The sequence below is a fragment of the Pongo abelii genome, chromosome 21 (genome assembly GCF_028885655.2).
Source record: "Pongo abelii isolate AG06213 chromosome 21, NHGRI_mPonAbe1-v2.0_pri, whole genome shotgun sequence".
Classification (NCBI taxonomy): Eukaryota; Metazoa; Chordata; class Mammalia; order Primates; family Hominidae; genus Pongo; species Pongo abelii.
In genome coordinates, this window is record NC_072006.2 from 9,186,386 (window position 1) to 9,205,682 (window position 19,297).

General features: G+C 36.8%; 1 protein-coding gene and 1 pseudogene across 7 annotated transcripts in view; one reads left to right on the top strand and one right to left on the bottom strand.

Annotated features, from left to right (window-relative positions):
• MACROD2 (mono-ADP ribosylhydrolase 2) overlaps positions 1–19,297 on the top strand; it is a 2,107,194-nt gene that overhangs the window by 575,398 nt on the left and 1,512,499 nt on the right. The gene's annotated exons all lie outside the window — the stretch shown is intronic.
• On the bottom strand, positions 14,020–14,470 carry LOC112130359 (RING finger protein 11-like; annotated as a pseudogene).

The following is a 19,297-nucleotide window of genomic DNA, read 5'->3' on the forward strand; positions in this document are numbered from 1 at the left end:
GTCATTCTTGCTAGGTGCCATGTAATAACCAAATTGAATGACCAGTTTTCCAAAAAACAGGAGATTTCACAGCAACCAATCAGAAAGGGCTCAGTCTCCCTAAGCCTGGATGATAAGGAAATTCTGTCTACTTTAACCTTATAAGGAAAGTAACTTTGAAATGACCAATCTGCTTTTCGTTCTTTATTTCTTGTTCCTTATCTCTGCTTTCTTTAGCACTTTCTGTCTATAAAGTCAACACCTGCTGCTCAGCTCATGGGAGCTTCCCCTGTTTTGTAGACAGGATGCTGCTCAATTCTGAATCACTAACAAAAGCCAGTTCTATCTTTAAACCTCAGTTAGTAAAATTTTGTTTTTTGACAAGCTATAAGAAGCACATAGCCACATGACTTATGATTATACATTTTTAGATTATTTCTTAACTATTAAGATTCTCAGAAATGTTTAGGAAAATAAATGACCTCTAGGTTTAGGTTTATGGTGGACTAAGTGGTGAACCATTTGATCTTGAAAAAAGAAAAAGAGGATGAAAAGTAACAAAGTTGCACTCATCCCTGATTTCTAAACATCTGGTCATATTAAAAGATTCTCATGTGTTCCAGAACTTAAAGTATAATTAAGAAAAAAAAGATTGTCTTTTTTAACTTTTAATCCTAAATAGTATATAGTTTTAAATTCTCATATACTATTATATACCTCTTGTACTACAATAATCACTTTCTTTGCAAATATTTTCATTGGGATCATTAGTAAAGTCATATATTGCCTTATTCACAGTCCAGGTAAAGAATTTGACAGCCTTCTTACCTGTGTTTGGACATTCATTTTTTGGATATACTTTAATGTGTCCACATGGATATACTTTTGGATACACCTTAATGTGTCCACATGGTAACTTGAAGCAATAGCAACTATGTTTAACTTATCAAATTTTCCATAAACCAATTTGATGGTCAATCCCTGTAATATTTAGTTCTTCTTCTGCACAAGATATGTTCTTGTTACAAGTCTTTCTACTTATTAAAAAAAAAATACCAGTTAAAAGAGAACGACATTTAGGCTCTATCTTTTAAAACCTAAATTATTAATTACACGTGTTTTTCTTGAGGATAGTGTGGAGATCCAGCTGTGAAAGCCTAAAACACAGAAAGGGCCACACCGTCAGATTCGAGCATTGCTTTATCTGGAAGGGTAATTTCATTTTCCTTAGTGTGAGTGGTGAACAAAGAGGAACTAAAGGTAGAGACCAGATGGAGAACTGGGTCACCTTTCTGGGTCTTCTTGTATTTGGATTTTTATTCTTTGACTCAAGTTTTGTTTCAGATGTGGTAAACTTTAAGAAAGGAGGATATGCTGACGTTCAAATATAAATATGTATTATGTTCTTACTTTTATCCATGCTTCTGTTTTCCTCCATTGGTATAAAAATTGACTTAAATATAGAAAATAATTTTTTTTCTACTTAATAATGTATGTTACATATAATTGGGATCAATGAATAATCTCGTTGATCAAGAGTGTCTTCAAATGCAAATGTATTTTAGAAGGGAATGGAGATTGCTTTATGTTTAGCATTTCAATGTACATTTATTGAGCATCTACTTTGGATCAGGTCCTCAGAGTCTAAAAATAGTTTTAAAATAATTTCTTCATTTTCAAGGGGCTTAACATTAATTGATGGGGAGTAGGGGAAGGATTGTTTTCGAACAGAAAAATAAAAGACAGTTACTAAAGAGAACTATGAAATATATTGTTGTCCTTGGAGACAGAATTAGGGACAATAGATGAAAGAGGCAAGGAGAGAGGTTTTGACTTATTACCAGAATAAGCTTGATAATGATCCAAGCGTAAAAAACAATAGAATGACCCTGTCTATTGGGAGCTGATGAGTACTTTCTAGTTAGAAATATTTATGCAGAAAATAAATGATTTTATCTGAGTACTACTACTTGGTTTAGAGGATTGAAGGAACTGCCAAGATTCCTTTAGAATTTAAGATTGTATTTTTGAATTAGTTAGGCATCTTTATAGGAGTTATCTTGGCTGGGTGCAGTGGCTCATGCCTGTAATCCCAGCACTTTGGGAAGCTGAGGTGGGCGGATCACCTGAGATCAGGAGTTCAAGACCAGCCTGGCCAACGTGGTGAAACCCCGTCTCTACTAAAAATACAAAAAATTAGCTGGGCGTAGTGGTGGGCACTTGTAATACCAGCTACTCAGAAGGCTGAGGCAGGAGAATTGCTTGAACCCAGGAGGCAGAGGTTGCAGTGAGCCGAGATGGGGCCATTGTACTCCAGCCTGGGCAACAAGAGTAAAACTCCGTCTCAAAAAAAAAAAAAAAAAAAAAAAAAAAAGAGTTATCCTTTTCTCCTAGAAGTCTTGCCAAGGACTTGGGTGGGCATTGTGTTGGTTAGGTAGCTAGGAAGCTGTGGTTGATTAACTGTTAAAGTCTTGAGTATATAGAGAAGAAGAAAAAACAGGGCAGAATTAATTATGCATTAAGGCCTCCCAGTATCTTCCCTTAGTTGTTGTGATTTTACCGGGACCGTCACTTTCCTTCACTTTCCTTGGATTAGATGGTCAGGCGGCACTGAAGTGACTTGTACCAACAGGCTTAAGCATGAGAACTAACCTGATCACATTATATCCTAAGAAGGTATTCTAGAATTGAATTTGTAGAAGATTTCACTAGTTCTTCAAGTATGTATTTTTAGATTCAAGTATTAAAGTTAGTACTAATGTAATTCACTTTGTTTATGGAGAATTGTTTACTTATTAGAATCTATAAAATAGTTTTGATCTAATGGAAACAGGCCTCTTGGTTATAGGAGGGAAATGTATCATGGTTTGACAAAAAAATAAAAAATAAAGGAGCTGGGGCATGACAGCTCTTAGAAGTAAAATCATTTGAACTATTTGTCATTGGGAGAAATCACCTACAGTTTCAAAGAGTTGTCACAAAGAACTTTCCCATGATACCCAACAACATATATGTGTGTGTATATATATATATGTATATATATATATATATGCACAGCGTTGACTTCCAGTGATCACCATTTAATATAAAATAATTATCCGTGACAATTATTCTTTAAAAATGCATTCTCCATTAACATAAGTGGAATTTCGACTAGCCAACACTTTGAACTTTCATGTCTCAAGTGGAGGATTTTACTGGGTACAGAAAAATGAAGGAAAATCCATAGCCTGAACAGAAGAGAAATAAGCTTAGTTTTATATTGTACTTGAGGAAGAATAAAGAATAATATATGAGAGTTGGAAGTGTAGAGAACATATGTGAAATAGTTGACAATTATTTATTTTATTCCCTTTGGGGACAGTTCATCTTTATAAATAAGTATTAACATGGTTAAATGCAAGGAATCTTTAGGAGCAAAATGATAATAAGAGGTTATTTTTATCTTTGAACAAAATCTAACCTAACTGGGCTGAAACGCAATGGGTAACACTGGTGTGTATGTGTGTGTGTGCGCATGCATGTGTGCATGCATTTATGTGTGCATGTATACATTAAGTCACATTTTTTATATTTGTTTCACTTTTGATTGAAGGCAGATATTGTTGGAGAACAGATCTATTTGTGAAACCTTATTGGGAACATCCAAATTGGCAAAATGACTTGGTGCCCATCTGGAGTAAATTAAGATGTACATCTGACTAGGTTGGGGCTTCATGCCAGTGCCTGTCTCAACATGTTCAGTTTTTAACTGAATTCTGTCAAAATTCCGAGTCAGATAATAATTAATGCCACAGACATTTAATGCATCTTTATTATGCAAGTGCTTGTCTTTGTGACTGTAGATTTAGTCAGAAAGGGTCAGGGTGGCTTCCTGGCCATGATATTAGCCTAGAGTTCTCCCTACTCCCTCCAACCCCCTTCCTTCTGTTTTCTGTTCACTCTTATTCTACCCTGGGATTGATCATTGGGATAGTGGTTGGAAAATGTTACTTCACTGGGGAAGAAAGCTCATATGAGATCTATGTTGTTTGAAAGCATTATATGGTGTTCTAGTTAGGATTCTTCCAAAAGCAAAACCTGACACAGTGACTCAGATATGATAGTTTAGTTGACAGGTAGTTCCAGGAAACAAGAATGAGGGAGAATGAGGCAGCTTTAAAAAAAGGATTTTAATGAGCAGATTAAGGATAAGGATAACTAGGACTAAGTCCTACTATAGATCTTGTATAAAATAGCTTCAGAATTGTCTACACCTAGGGACAGGGAAGTTGAGTATTTATTCACTTATCCCATTCTTCATTGTTGGTGTTTTCTCTTGGGGGTGTTTAATCTCTGGCACTTTCAGCCTGCCCTAAATGTGGACTGAGCAGGTGGAGAGACAGAAAGACACAAGTGCTTTAAGTTGGGGAGCTGTTGGTGTGTATAGGAACCAGATAGCTTCAGGTGAACTCAGAGGTGGGCTAAGAGGACGTGAGTCAGGACATCACCAATGGAAGTTCCATGTGGTTTCTACTGAAAAGGAGCTTCAGGGCTCTATTAATGTATAGAATGTCTACTTCTGTTTTCTCCAGCTCATCTACTTGTCTCAAACCAACTAAATGACCAAAAGGAAAAGTTGGAAATGGCACCAGTGGTTCATCCTGCTCATTTTGCAGCATAGTCTGAAGGTAGACAATTCTCATACTTTGCCCATTTTAGACAGTCTTCCTCAGGATACAGATGGCAGGAAGGAAACAGGAACCTCTCAGAAATTCGGTGCAGCTCCTTACTAGATCTCTATTTTCACCTTCTTTGCTTCTTCTTAAACGTGGATCTCAAAATACCATCTGCTTAATTGACCTAATAGCAATTGTAGTGGTAGTGCTATTTGCTATCTTTTCTCAAGTGCTTACCATGTTCCCACCATTATTTTAGCACTGTTCTGTATAAATAATCAGAACAATCCCATGAAGGGGATACTATAATATAATGATCCCATTTTAAAACATGAAAAGAAACTGAGGTAGAGAACGATTACCTGTCCAAGGTCTCAACCTTGGGAGGGGGTGGAGCATATGACCTGAGTAAGCTGTTTAGAGTCTCTTGTACACTGAAACAAATGCACCCTTTTCTCAGGGCTAAACCCAGCTCTTGGCCCCAGGGCAGGACTAGAATATCCCTGGTCCTCATGCCAGAAGGCTTGTGAATCAAAGGCTGGAGCAATGGAGGAGAGATAGCAACTTATTGTCACAAGCCTTCCCTCTGTTACACATCCTCTCTTCAGTCCATTCTCCATGCAGCATCTGAAATGATATTTAAAATGCAGAAATCAGATCACACTACACCCCTGCCTAACACTCTCTAATGAGTCCTACTGCACTTAGAGCAAAATCCACAGTTTGCTCAGCTACTATGAGCCTGCTCTTGTCTGTCTTCTAGTCTTCACCTCCCACCTCTCTATGCATGACTCTCTCAGCTCTAACCGCACCGGCCTTCTTTGTATTCCAGGCGCATAAGGAACTGATACCCACCTCAGGACATGACTATGTCCCACTCACTCCTTCATACATTGCCACCTCACTGTCCTCTTGTTATCCTTCAGATGTCAGCTCAGATGCTGCCTCCTCAGACAGGCTTCTGCTGACCGCCCCCCTCCCTTACTCCAGGCATCTTATTACCCTCTTCTGTTTTCTGTATAGTATGTATCCCATTCTGAAAAAGTACCTCATTTGTTTTCGAGCCTACATGTTTATTATCTCTTTCCTTGCTCCCCACAACCCAGTCTCCAAATGTAAGCTCCATGAGAGTCGGGACTTCGTGTGTTCTGTTTTGCTGGTGTGTCCCTGGTGCCTAGAACTTCCTGGCACATAATGAGCATTCAGTAAACATTTCACATATGACTGGCTAACTGATGAGTAAGGAAATGAGTGAATGAATGAACAATGGATTAAAAATGTAGATACTTCATCTTAGACAAAATTTGGCAACACTAGAAATCAAGACCTTTCTCTGTCCAGCTTATGTGACTCTGTTCAAAATTATCTCAATTGTGTACAATATTTTGAGCTAAAAACATTTTTCTCCTCAAAATCTCATTTTTTTCTTTTATTTAGGGGAAGGAAAAGGCGTAGCAGTTGTTTGCTGAAGCAGTTGTTCGCACGCACACAAGTTGACGCCTCTTTTAGCTTTTCTGACCAAGTTTCAATAATCATACACAGATTTTTAGAAATACCTTCTTCTGGCCATCCTCCCTTGACTCCTGCTTTTCCAGTGGGAGATGGAGCCGGGAGGTGGTAGAAGAAGGGAGAGTGTTGGGGGAGTGAGGGAAGGACCTGTGTGGAAAGGATTGGATTTGACCATTTAGGGAAGGGGGACAATATGAAGGCCCTGAAAACCAGCTATTAATGATTGGGCTCATTTCTGCACAGCTAAATATATCAGCACTCATGCCACTAAGATATTTTATAAAAATGCTTCCTGAAACAAAGTAGTTACTTCTAAGTTTCCCTAGGGAATAACTTTTAAAAAAATTAAAAAGATGCATTCAACGTATGTGCCATAAATCCTCTATTTTTGATAAGCACTGATAACTAAAAAATAAAGCTGCTAATGTATAGACAATTTACTTTGTTTCCTTCAGATAAATTGAGAACTTAGGTCTTGCTTTGTACACAAATACAGAGGTAACAAATTCTGATAAGGATGTGAATCATATTTTTTTCCACTGGTTAGTGGAGAGGTAGATTGGGAGGAAAGCATTGGATGTAATGGCAGCTGTGGCCCGTTCCTGGATGCTAAGCAAATCTGTTTCACATGTGAACATGTTGGGATCTTTTACATTTTGAGACCGCTTTACAAGGTCCTAATAGTCTCATAACTCACAGAGAATTATGATTTAGTTTCAGTTACCAGTAATATTGTAAATATAGTCACATACATTTTTAAAGACATTATGGCAATGTCCTTAATTAATAACATAGCCATCGTTTTAAAAAGAGTCCCAATTTATTAAAAATAAAACTCTAAAACCAAAAATGATGGGATAACATCTTTATGTTGCCCTTGTTTGCATTCAGGATGTTTCCAAGTTTATCATGTCTGTGACCTCAGTTACGTTTACTTCCCCAGATGGTTTCTTACCACATGAGCAATTAATATAATTGGAGACTATGAAGTGTTTATGTCAAGGCAAGAAGCAGTAGCAGCTTCAATGTGGTGACTTTGCAGGCAGTCAAACATATTTCACTGTGTGCTTCCAACCTAACCCTTCCCCTGCCCTTCCCCTTCTATTTTTATATTAAACTGAAAAAGAGAGTTCACAAAGGCGCTCAGAAACTGGCAGTTTCTTTCAGAATGTGGTGTATTTCTAATTTCCATATATTTCCTTCAAGTGGAATGGCCCTGGGAGCCCAATTACCTTCAATCTTGACAGGTATAAAAAGGCAAATCCTGCCAGTCTCTGATTGAAATGTTAGATCGACTTTTCTGAATCTGGCATGATGGGTGACAAAAGACAGGGATGTTGCTGGGTCAGGTGAAGATGTTGCCATAATCCCTTTTACCTATTTTGAGCTTCTGAGCAAGAAAATCCTATGTCAAGGTACATTAGCACCACCTGCTATCAGCACCCTTAGAGGGGCTGGCAACAGAGAGGTCCTTTAACTTTTATAACCGTGCTCTACATTAGGAGAGGCTCAAGGAAAGAAAAATCAGGCATAATCTCTGAAGACTGTATAATGAGCTCATGTTCTCATTCTTCATATAGATTCCATTTTTCTGTATGAAGATGGTCTGCCAACTGTCCATAATTAGCGTCATCTTACTTCACCTGGCAATATCTAGTGCTTATGAATTCTGTTGGTAGGGGATATCTTTATGTGGTGAATGCATTCTGCAAAAAGTATACATCAAAAATTGTAAATCTTATTACATCTGAATTACAGAATTGATTCCTCTGAATAATAAGTTTGTAATAAAGCCTTGCTAGGGTGGTTTCATATCCTTAAATCCAAAATATTGTGTTTGTTCTTTCACTCTCAATTTGTATATACTTTATGTGACAATAGGTACTCTGAAAGGGGACCACACATATATTAATTTGCATTTGGTGACATACTTTTTAGAGGTGTATTTAAGATCTTCCCATTTGGTCTGGCAAGTTCTGTCTGCATGGATCTCTCCACCCCAGGATATTTTTAGTGCTCTCTCTCTGTTTCTTCCTTTTATCTACCTTCAGAGTCCATCTTGTCGGGGAAGTCTTCTCCGACCATCTCATATAAACCTCCCAACCATACCATGCTTTACTTTTCTCCTATTACTTATAATTACAAGGCATATTATGAACTTATTTTCTATCTTCCCTGAACTAAACTCTATAAAACTGGGTTTTTTCTTTAACTTACTGTTGTATCTTCAGACCTAGTACAGTGCCTAGCACATGTATACACAGCACACATCACACACACACACACACACACACACACACACAATATAATGAATGCATGGATGCATGAACAAAATGATGTGCTTGAGAGGGAATGGTGTCTATAAAACCGCCGGTATTATCGGATTCATTTTGTGTGGTTGTGTTTCCTGAGGAGAAAGAGACGTATTACTGTTTACTTTTGGTTTTTATGTTTATCTGTTATAATAGCATATGGTATATCTGGTATATCTAACTGCTCAAGTCTTAAATGTCTTAAAAATATTGGTTAATAGATCCTTTAAATCATATGATTCTAAGACTCATCTGTTGACTCAGAATATGATCTGATCATCATAATACTACAGGGGAACCACAAGTCATCAAATGGCATGAAACTCAAAACTACAGAATGTAATCTTGGAGACTTATAGGCCCAATTTTACTAAACCACATAATGTTTTTAAAATGTATAATTTCATTGTTAACATTTGAGAAATTCAATATATTGCACATAAATATCTGGATTCCCAGCCTTTCTTGAATAGCCTGAACGTTTGCTGACGCAAGACACCTATGCCTGCATGGCATCAGTCAGCTGGAGCTGAATGTGGGTGTGTTGACCACAGTCGCCATCACACCCTTTTGTCTTTCCCTCACCTCATTCCTATGTATATTTTGCCAATATGGCACTGTCAATGTTTGGTGTAATATCCCTGCTCTAAATCAAGCTAATCCATAGGCATCACTTCATGTGCTGCTCTTTATTTATTTACTGAAATGGAGTTGAAAATATTTGTTGAGGTTAAGGAAAAACTATGTTCTTTGTTTCACTTTAAACATTCTAAATATTTTGGATTAGAGAAAAGAAAAGGGAGCTTATACTAAGTTTTTATTTTCCTCAAAATAATCCATAACTTAGTTCTATATACTGAAGGAGTTTGGGTGTTCACAAATACACATATTTATCAAAATTCAATGAATGAGTACTTAAGATTTGTGCATTTCATTGTATGTAAATGTAATATAAAGTGGAAGCAAATGTTGAACTATAATTAATCCTATGCATGCCAAAGTATTTAAGGAGAATTTTTCTGTGTCTGAAAATCTCTTTGAAATGTACCAAAACCAGATGGATTAAACAATGGATTGAAGGATGGTTAGATTAATAGATATGTGATAAAAGAAGCACAATAGAATAGTCATGGGAGAATCCAGGTGGTGGGTACATGGGATTTTACTCTACAGTTCTTTCAATTTTGCTGCATAATTGAAAATTTTTATAATAGGATATAGGGTAAAATAATCTGCAATTAAATATGACAATTTTCATACTATCCCTGCTTTTTGGAAAGTTTTTTTCTAAATTAAATGTACAATTTTACATAATGAATTAATGAAATGGTAAATTACTATAATTTTTAGATTCTGCTGTAGGTTTAATTTTAAAATAATCTTTTATTTTAAAACAACCAATTATGATTTGGAAATGTAATTATCGGATTTTTAAATTTTTTCTGTAGAAAATTGTCCCTTTTGTACCTCATTTTCTTTCTCTGTCCTATACAATGGTCATCCCTTATTCTCAAGGCATACATTCCAAGACCCCTAGTGGATGCCAGAAACCACAGATAGTACCAAACCCTATATATATTATGTTTTCCTATCTGATGATATAAGTGACTAATGGACTGGTAGTGTATACAGAGTGGACACGCTGGACAAAGTGATGATTCAAATCCAAGGCAGGACAGAACAGAACAGCATGAAATTTATAACTAGTTAGCACAGCATGCAATTTATAACTATATTTTCACACAACCACTCTATCTCAAATAATATTCCCTGGTCTCTTTAAGTTTTACATCTTTTAAGCTCTTATATGTAGGGTATCAATTAATTTTAACTGGCTATCGTTTTACTCTACACTTTTTAAGGTGAAGCCATTTAGGATTTTAATGTTTTAATCATACATAATTTTTAAAATAATTGGCATATCGCTATAATTAAAAGTTCTGTTTTTCTCTCATGGACTATTTCTTCCATACATTTAGAAACTTCTATTTTACAGTTATAAATAGGAGGTTGTAGAACTATTAAAAGTAACTTAATTGTAAATACAGATGCTTCTCAACTTGCAGTGGGATTATATCCTGATAATTGTATTATAAGTTGAAAATATCATTAAGTCAAAAATTTAAGATAGTATTATATCAGAACACCACTTACATTACAATATCAGATGTCTTTGAAGCACAAGTCCTTCTCTCTATAGATAATACTTAGGGAAGATCATGGATTTCATTTCTCCTCGTTTTCTAACATTTCTCTTTTCTATCAGTCTCCTTTGCATCCAGATGAAGTCTTATCAAAAAGAATTTCCCTCACACATGTCCATATCATTACAATTTAGTAGACCTCAAGTCAGTCAATTCAACTAATATTCACTAAATGTCTATTTGGCTGGCTTCTTCCTGGGAATCCAGACACTAATAAGACATTATCCCTGCTCTAAAGGAAGTCTCCTGCTCCTATAAAAGGCTAATGTGGCAAAAAGGAGACACTGTCAAACGTTAAGTGGAGGAATGTTCCGTGTGGATATACTATCCACTTTCTGATGACTCTTTTTGAAACTATTGTTAGGTTGATAAATATATTCTTGGATATTTATTATTAAGTAGCTGAAATAAAAATGACTCCTATTTTTTTTTTTTTTTAGAAAATAGAGTAGGGCTCAGCATGTGAATTTTGTTTTTAAATCATTTTAATTTTACTTTTTATGGGTGGCAGCATAGTATGGTAGAATGAGCAAAATGAGTTTGAAATCAGACAGTTTCTGTCTTCTAATCTTATTAATTCAGTGATCTAGATCTCAGCAACTTACTTAAGTCTCCCATGACTCTCTTTTTTTCGGCTATAAGGCATGGGTAATATAGCTATATGTGTGAGAATTAAAATTTTAATAGAATAATGAGTAAAAGTTTCAAGTCCATATGGTGGGAACCCAGTAAGTAGTGAGCACTCTTATTATTGTTGCAATGATGATGATGATGATTTCCATTTGAGTTGCTTGAGAATCAAACCCTGAGACAAAGATTGTCCTATAAGTAATTTATATAAGAGGTAATCTCAAGGAACGCTGATAGAGGAGTGAAAAAGTAGGGCGGAGAAGGAAAAACACCAATAAGAAGGGCAACTGGAGCTTAATGATGCTGTGGCATTCTGAGAGTCAAGTGTACAGAACTTCCCACTAGAGATAAGGGAACTGGAGTATTTATCCATCAACTCCTGGCAGTCATTAGTTGAGGGCTACTCTGTGGGGGTATTAATTCCTTGGCATTTACAGCCTTCCGCTTGCATAGGCAGAGTGGTGTTTGGCAGGCAGAGAAGCTTTCAGGCAATGAAATACAAGTGCTAACAGTTGGAAGTCAGCTTGGCCTGCCTGAAATGGTAAGAGCTGAGGGCGTATGGGCAGAGCACTAATAGTATCTGTTCAGAAGATGATGATGATGATGATGATGAGGAGACCACTTGATGAAGATGGGAACACTATATTCACTCTCTGAGAGATGAAATATAAGTGTAGCTGATTAAATGTAGGGAGAAGCCAGTCTAGGAAAAAAGACACTGTGGTCTCTGCCCACTCATACACACAATTTACCCTACAGGTTTGACATTATTCTTGCCCAGGCCAATGAATCATTTTATTGGGCACAGAGTTCTATGCAGGTATCCTGTCTGGTACCTGGGTGGGTTTTGGGTATTGGTGGCTGCTCCTTGGATCTGGAAGTCCAGTTTTCATTCCTCTGAACTCACTTCCTAAAGCAGTGTGCGTTTAGCTAGCAGCCTTGGTCTCAGGTGATGTAGTCATTACAGCCTACAGGATCCGATTCAGCTGTAACCCAAAGGTCATGAGCAGAAGGAACAGCTCCACCAGTCCCTTGCATTGTTTGAGGAGATTTTTTACCATCTTCCAATTTAATTATGGGATGTGGCTTCTGGGCAAGAAAGCAAGTGAGATCTACTGTCTGCATTTGTTTGGTTGATAATTGAATCATAGTAATTAAGTAATCATGCTGGGTGTAAGCAATAACTTTTATGAACATTAAGATAGTGCATTTCATAACATCTAAATGCTTTGTTTGTTAAAGTTCACTTTTGAGAAATTGCAATCGGTGTTAGGAAAACACTATTAATTTGAAGGTGTGGAAGAGAGAGATAAGGTACCTCATTTAGAATTGTATATGTCAGGTAACTATTATCTCTGGGAAGCAGTGAAGGTGTCTTATTTAATAAATCTCAGAATCTATACAAGCCATAAACCAGTATTTACATATATGGGTGTAGAGCTATCTGTATACATGTGCACATATATTATTTTAGCCATGTTTTAGACACTTAACAAAGATGGGATTGCATTGACTGGCCGCTTGTAGTGTAAAAGAGAAAATGTAAACTCTAATCAGTGTTTCATTTAAATTTATAAATGCACTGTATTTTTTATTTTGATGAATGGGAACAAATTATTAAGGTAATAATATATTAGCTATAACTATGTTTAAATAAGTCCAGGGAATCTGGTCTCCCTATTAATTTTCAAAGCGTAAGATGCTATCCATCCACATTGTAGATATTAGGAACTGTTGAAACTCTCTGTAAATATACTAAAAATTTGTTGCAAATGGAAATATGAAGTAATTGCTAGAACTTTTTTTTTGTATTGATAGCATTAAGTATTAAGGCTAGCTGTTTCAGTAGCTATAACCTAGTTATAGCAATATGCATGTGGTTGACTGGTATGTGCTTTGCCACAAAATAGAAGACTCCTCCAGGAGAAACATTTTGCAAATCTGCTTTTCAACAGTAATTAGAAGATGGGTGATATTTTGCTACTGTTCATAAGTGGTTCTCTTAATATTTTGACTGGTTCAAAGGAAAGAAGGTCCAATATCCATCATATATTTTTAGGGAACATGTTTTAGGATTGTGGAGTGAGAAAATAGAGACTACATCTTGCTATCCACATTTTCCACTTTTCTCTCAGACAGATCCTGATTGTCATCCCTGTTTAGCGTCCTGCCTTTTTACTCAACTCTTCCCCCTACCTGGATGGCTTTTCCTTCTTTTGATCCCAACTTTCCCTTCCTTTGATCTCAGCTAAACTCCTTCAGTTAGCCTACATTTCCATCTTTTATTCTCTCAACTTTTCTTGTCCATAGGGTCATAATTATACCGCACATAACTTGGGTATCCTCTAATCATTACAAATAATAGCCATTGTTCCTAGCAAAAATGTGTGTTTATGGCAGCAATTACATTTTATGTATCTTTGGTTAGTCCCTGCACAGTGTTGTCTTATAGTAGGTGCTCACCCAATATCTGTCTTTTCCCTTTTTTTTCCAAGATCTAAATACAACTATATTTTTAAACGTTGGGTCCAGGCTTTACATAAAAATATCATCCTACTTTGCCCCCTAAGTTTCTAAAATGTCACGTACTTTTCCCCCAACACCTGCAGCCATCCAGAAATTTGTTGGAAACTTTTGTGCATTATTTTAATTCCTAATCCCTGCCTCTTTGGGCTCAGTGACAAACAATCAAAACCACCAAAAATGTGGTTCACTTGAAGTCAGATGAGAGAGCCTGGCTCAATTAATCTCATAGGATGTAAGCAGTGCTGCATCAACTGGCTCCATGCAGGAGGGGCACGTGAAGGATCTCATCAACCAGTTATCTATATAATCCTCATGATAAATGTGCATGCATGGCAGAAACTGAATCAGGTCCCCATAAACAAAGTCCGTCATACAGATCACATACTCCCAGATCTTTTTTTCTGATCTGATCTATCTCTTCCAGGGTCATAAATCCCTTTAGGCAGATGTTGTATAAGGCTTATTCTTTGATCTGTCATATTTTGCTTCAGTCAACTGAGCTGCAAACCGAGTCTGGCTAGGTGTTGGATGGTAGAGCGAAACTGGAACTTTTTCCTGATGTGGCAGCAGTGGCTCCTGATCTGGCTGTCTCCTTGCCAGAGCTACCCTGGTGGGGCTGAGACACGTGAAGCAGAGAGATGTCATCCGAGGAGTGGAATTATCAGACTGCACTGTAATTGCTTGTTAAATCAATTATCTGTTATTGCTTAACAAACCACTCCAAAACTTGGTGGCTTAAAACAACTTACTATTTCCCATGATCCTGTAGCTTGGTTGGGCTCAGCTGGGAGATTCTCCTCCTTTATTGTGTACCTGAGGTCACTCATACAGTTGCATTCAGCTGAGAATTTAAGAGGGGCTGGAATTTCCAAAATGGCTTCTGTTCTTCCAGCCTCTCCTCTGTGTGGCTCTAATCATCCTGCAGTCTCCTGTGGACTTACAGCATCTCCATGCTGGGCTCCAAGGGGGGAAGTGAAAGTACCTGTCCTCCTTAGGGATAGAGTAGTAATCCCAGGTATTACTTCCACTGCATTTGATTGCTCAAAGCAAATCAAAAGGCCAACTCAGAATTAAAGCGATGGTAAAATAGACTACACCTCTTGATTAGAGAAGAGGCAAAGCCACATCGCAAAGGGGCTTGTATAAAAAATTAGAGGAATTATTGGGGCCATATTTGGAGACTTGGCCCCTTCACACTGTGTATCTGACTTTCTCATAAGACTTTTATTTCTTCAGAGCAAGGGCTGTGCCTTCTTTACGTTTTCAGAATCAGAGTATGAAAAATATTTGCTGTTTCTTGAGTAAATGATTACTCCATGATAGTTTTCCCTCTACCGCGACTGCCAATTATAAACTCAGATTTACATTCAGAATACTGGTGTGAAGCTCTTCTACTATATCTTTTTTTTTCAATCATTTTCACCTTTTGCATTTATCTTATAAATCTAACACTATAAAATACCTTATCTTAGTTTTCTTTTTTTTAGACTAGAATGCTAGCAATTCACTGGGAAGTGATCCCTGGAAGTATTACACAAACAGGGGAGTGGGGGAAATAAAAAAGGGAATGGATGAGGCTAAAAAAAGGGTGACAAGCAAATTAACCTGGAGCAACTGGGGTTGTTTCTACTGGGGAACTCTGCACGTGCCTCGGAGCTATCCCACCTGAAGGATGAGAGCACTGGAGGACATGAATTTCCCAGAAGTTATGGCGCTCCATGCCTACAGGCAAAGAAAGCCCACTCTAGTGGCCAGAGAGAGCCCTCAGGCAAAGAGACACATGTTCTAGAAGTCATACCAACAGCACCGAAATTGTCCAAGTCATGGAGATCTGGGCAGTGCACCAGCAATGACTGCCATGCACACCATTCTCGTCTGAGACATTATCAGAGAACAAACCACACTCAATTTATTGGTGGCATCAAGTATCTAATGAGTTTATAGGCTGGGCTAAAATCTATATTTGGGGGGAGAGGAAGAATTACTTAAGAAAGTAGTTTCTTCATATGTTCTTTGACCCCTTTAAATGTTAATGTCATATTGTCCTAACAAAATAATGAAATAGAAAAAAGTAGACCTAAGAATAAATACTGTATATACCAGTTTTCTTTTAAATTAAAATTATTAATGTGTTTTGTAAACTGTTCTTTTCACCTGTCTTATATGTAAATAAGTAATATTTTTACATCAAGCATTTTCAGTTGTTTCTTGCCCTGCTGTAAAATTGATTGTTATGATTATTTTAGTAATTTTTATGTGATTTCTTTTAAATCACATAGGGGTAATTATGCTTGGAAGATTACTTCTACTTTTTTTTTCAGATGTTTTCAAGGCAGAGTCAGAATTAATAAATTTTAGCCCTCTGCCCAATCCATGATAAGGAGGTAAGATTTAGTCATTGATTCACTCAACATTTACCAGGTATTTATCTTATGTCAGTCACTGTGCTAGGTGCTAGAGATGCAGAAGGGGGAGTACAGTGTGATCTTTGCCCTTGAAAAACTCAAATCTTAGAGTCATTCAAATATCACTGTGGTGAAATCTCTTAATTTATCACCATTGTTAGTAATGCATAGTATTATTGACACATTGATAACCATTTTCATATCAATTACACCTTTTTATAACTATTTTCATATCAATTACACCTTTTTTGTTTTTTAAGATGGAGTCTTGCTCTGTCACCCAAGCTGGAGTGCAGTGGTGCCATCTTGGCTCACTGCAACCTCCACCTCCTAGGTTCAATCAATTCTCCTGCCTTGGCCTCCCGAGTAGCTGGGATTACAGGCATGTGCCACCATGTCCAGCTAATGTTTGTATTTTTAATATAGACGGGGTTTCACCATGTTGGCCAGGCTGGTCTTGAACCCCTGACCTCAGGTGATCCACCCGCCTCGGCTTCCCAAAGTGCTGGGATTACAGGTGTAAGCCACTGCCCCCGGCCCAATTATACCTTTAAGCCCATGTAGTTAATCATTCAGCTCCACCTCTAATTTAATGGCCTTCCTTTCCCTGTCCCTTCATTCCCTTCCCTGTCCCTTCCTTCACTTTCCTTCCCTTCTCTTTCTGCTATAGACTGAATGTTTGTGTCCCTCTGAAAATTTTCATGTTGAAATCCTAATACCCTATGTGATTGTATTAGGAGGTGGGGCCTTTGGAAGATAATTAGGTCATTTGGAGACACCCCTCCCTCTTCAGCCATGCGAGGACATAGTGAGAGGAGAAGACATAAGTCTATGAACTAGAAAGCAGTCTCTCACCAGACACCAAATCTGCCAGTGCCTTGAACTTAGACGTTCCTACCACCAGAACTGTGAGAAATAAATTTCCCCCTCCTACTAAATAGTTTAGCTAAAAGGAGTACCAAGAAAAGCCCTCTCTCCTATTTGGAAAGAAACATAAGGGCTTTGGACTCTAAATTCACAAAAGCAGAGTTTATAGTTTACATCTATTGTTGCACATCATTGTAACTCCAGTGCCTGGAAAAGTATCTGATCATAGTCAGTATTCAATGGCCTTAGGTGGAAACTGAAAGCAAGGAGGCATAGTAGAATGTGATTAGAGATGTTGACTGGAGATTTGCATGTTTTATCAGTAGCAGTTTTTTATTTTTTTGAGGCCTAATAATGCTCTGCTTCCTCATAAATTTCATTCCAAATGAAGACAGTAACTAATTGCATTATTTTTTGAACTGCATATATTTGCTGTTACCCTTTCTTTTTATGCAGAAGATATTCAAGTTGGAGAGGGAAATTATGATTTTTTTCCTTTTTCAATGAATGTAACTGTTAGTAGGTTTGGATGAATAACTTCTGTGATATAAGGTCTCCATACAAGCAGTTACCATGCTCTGTCAGTCTTTCTATGCAATTTTATCACGTAGATTGTTTTGGGAAACATGAAAATTAAGATTTAATTTGTCCTAGGAATTGGATCCAAAATGTAATGGAATTGGTTCCTTAATGCAGTGCATAGTTGTAGAGTATAGTGTAAATTAAATCAACTTGTGCTTCAATAATCTTTTAGTTTTCAAATATTGATTTAAATAATGATATTAAATTATATATAGTTGAAAAGATGGTATTGCTTTCACTGCAATAGATGAATGTCATGAAAATGTTCGTCTTCTCTTGTAATGGAATCAGATGTAGAACATGGGAAAGGACAGTTCTCTTCACACCTCATAATTTTTTGACATAGTAAGTTACGTTGAAGAAAATAGACACATTATGTTGACAGTATATTTTTGTTTACAAATATACCAGGTGGCCTGGGATACAGATTGATTGAGGGTGATCACTACTGCCCATCACAACTATTACCTTTTGCAAAGATGGCTGAAGTGGAAGGGAAAACTTCCCTGCACAACTTTTGTGGTGGATTACTGTTGAGATATAGCTATGCATAGGAAGTTTTGGAAAAGGAGTATATAAGAATAGACCTTTGTATTTATTGAGTAAAATTAAAATTATAAAAGATAAAAAGGCAACTTAATATTCTGTCATTTAAATTTTAATTAACTTTCAATTTTGAATGGTGTTTTCCTGAGCTGTTATCCAATTTCTGCTCTAAAGTTGGCTGTAATTTTATAACATTCTTTTGATGACTGTATATGCATGAATATGTCTGTAGTTATTTTAAAGGTAAAACTCTACTTATTTCACTTTTTTGAGTGAAGTATTAAATTGTTTTCAAGATAGCACTGACTGAATATTGCACTTAATACAAATGTTTAATTTCTTTAATCCTTTTTACAGATAAAAGTATATGCTTTTTATCCTTTTCCTTAAAATGACAAAGGCTTCTCCTCAGGGAGATTAGAAAGCATAATGACTGGCATGCTGAACCTGGTATCTGAACATTTGTTTTTTATTCTTTATTTCATGTGACCTTGGAATAATTCAATGGCTCCTAGATTTTCTCAAAAATGACTCAATTTTTCATTCATTTCATTTAAATGACCCTTTGAGTTCTCTCTTATGCTACCTGTTTTTATCTTTATAATACAGTAAAATTTAAACTATTCATATCTCTATGTGGGGGTGGGGGTGGGGGTGGATAAGGGTCATAGAGAAGGCACCTCTTTCTCAGAAAAGTAGCAAATGACCACCCTTTATCCCAAAATAGATTTAGCTACAAGAAGAGTAAAGTGCGCATGGAAGAACAAAAAAGCCTTTTGGTATACAAGGATTTCAGACTTTGTTGGGCTTCAGCATCAGTAGAGAGTCTTATTAAAAACACAGTCATGCATCGCTTAAAGACAAGGATATGTTCTGAAAAAAATAGATCATTAGGCAATTATGTTGTTGTGTGAACATCATAGAGTGAACCGACAAAAGCCTAGATGGGATAGCCTACTATGTACCTAGGCTATATGGTATAGCCTACTGCTCCTAGGCTACAAACTTGTACAGCATGTTACTGTAGTGAATACTGTAAGCAATTGTAACAAAATGATAAGTATTGTGTGTCTAAGCAT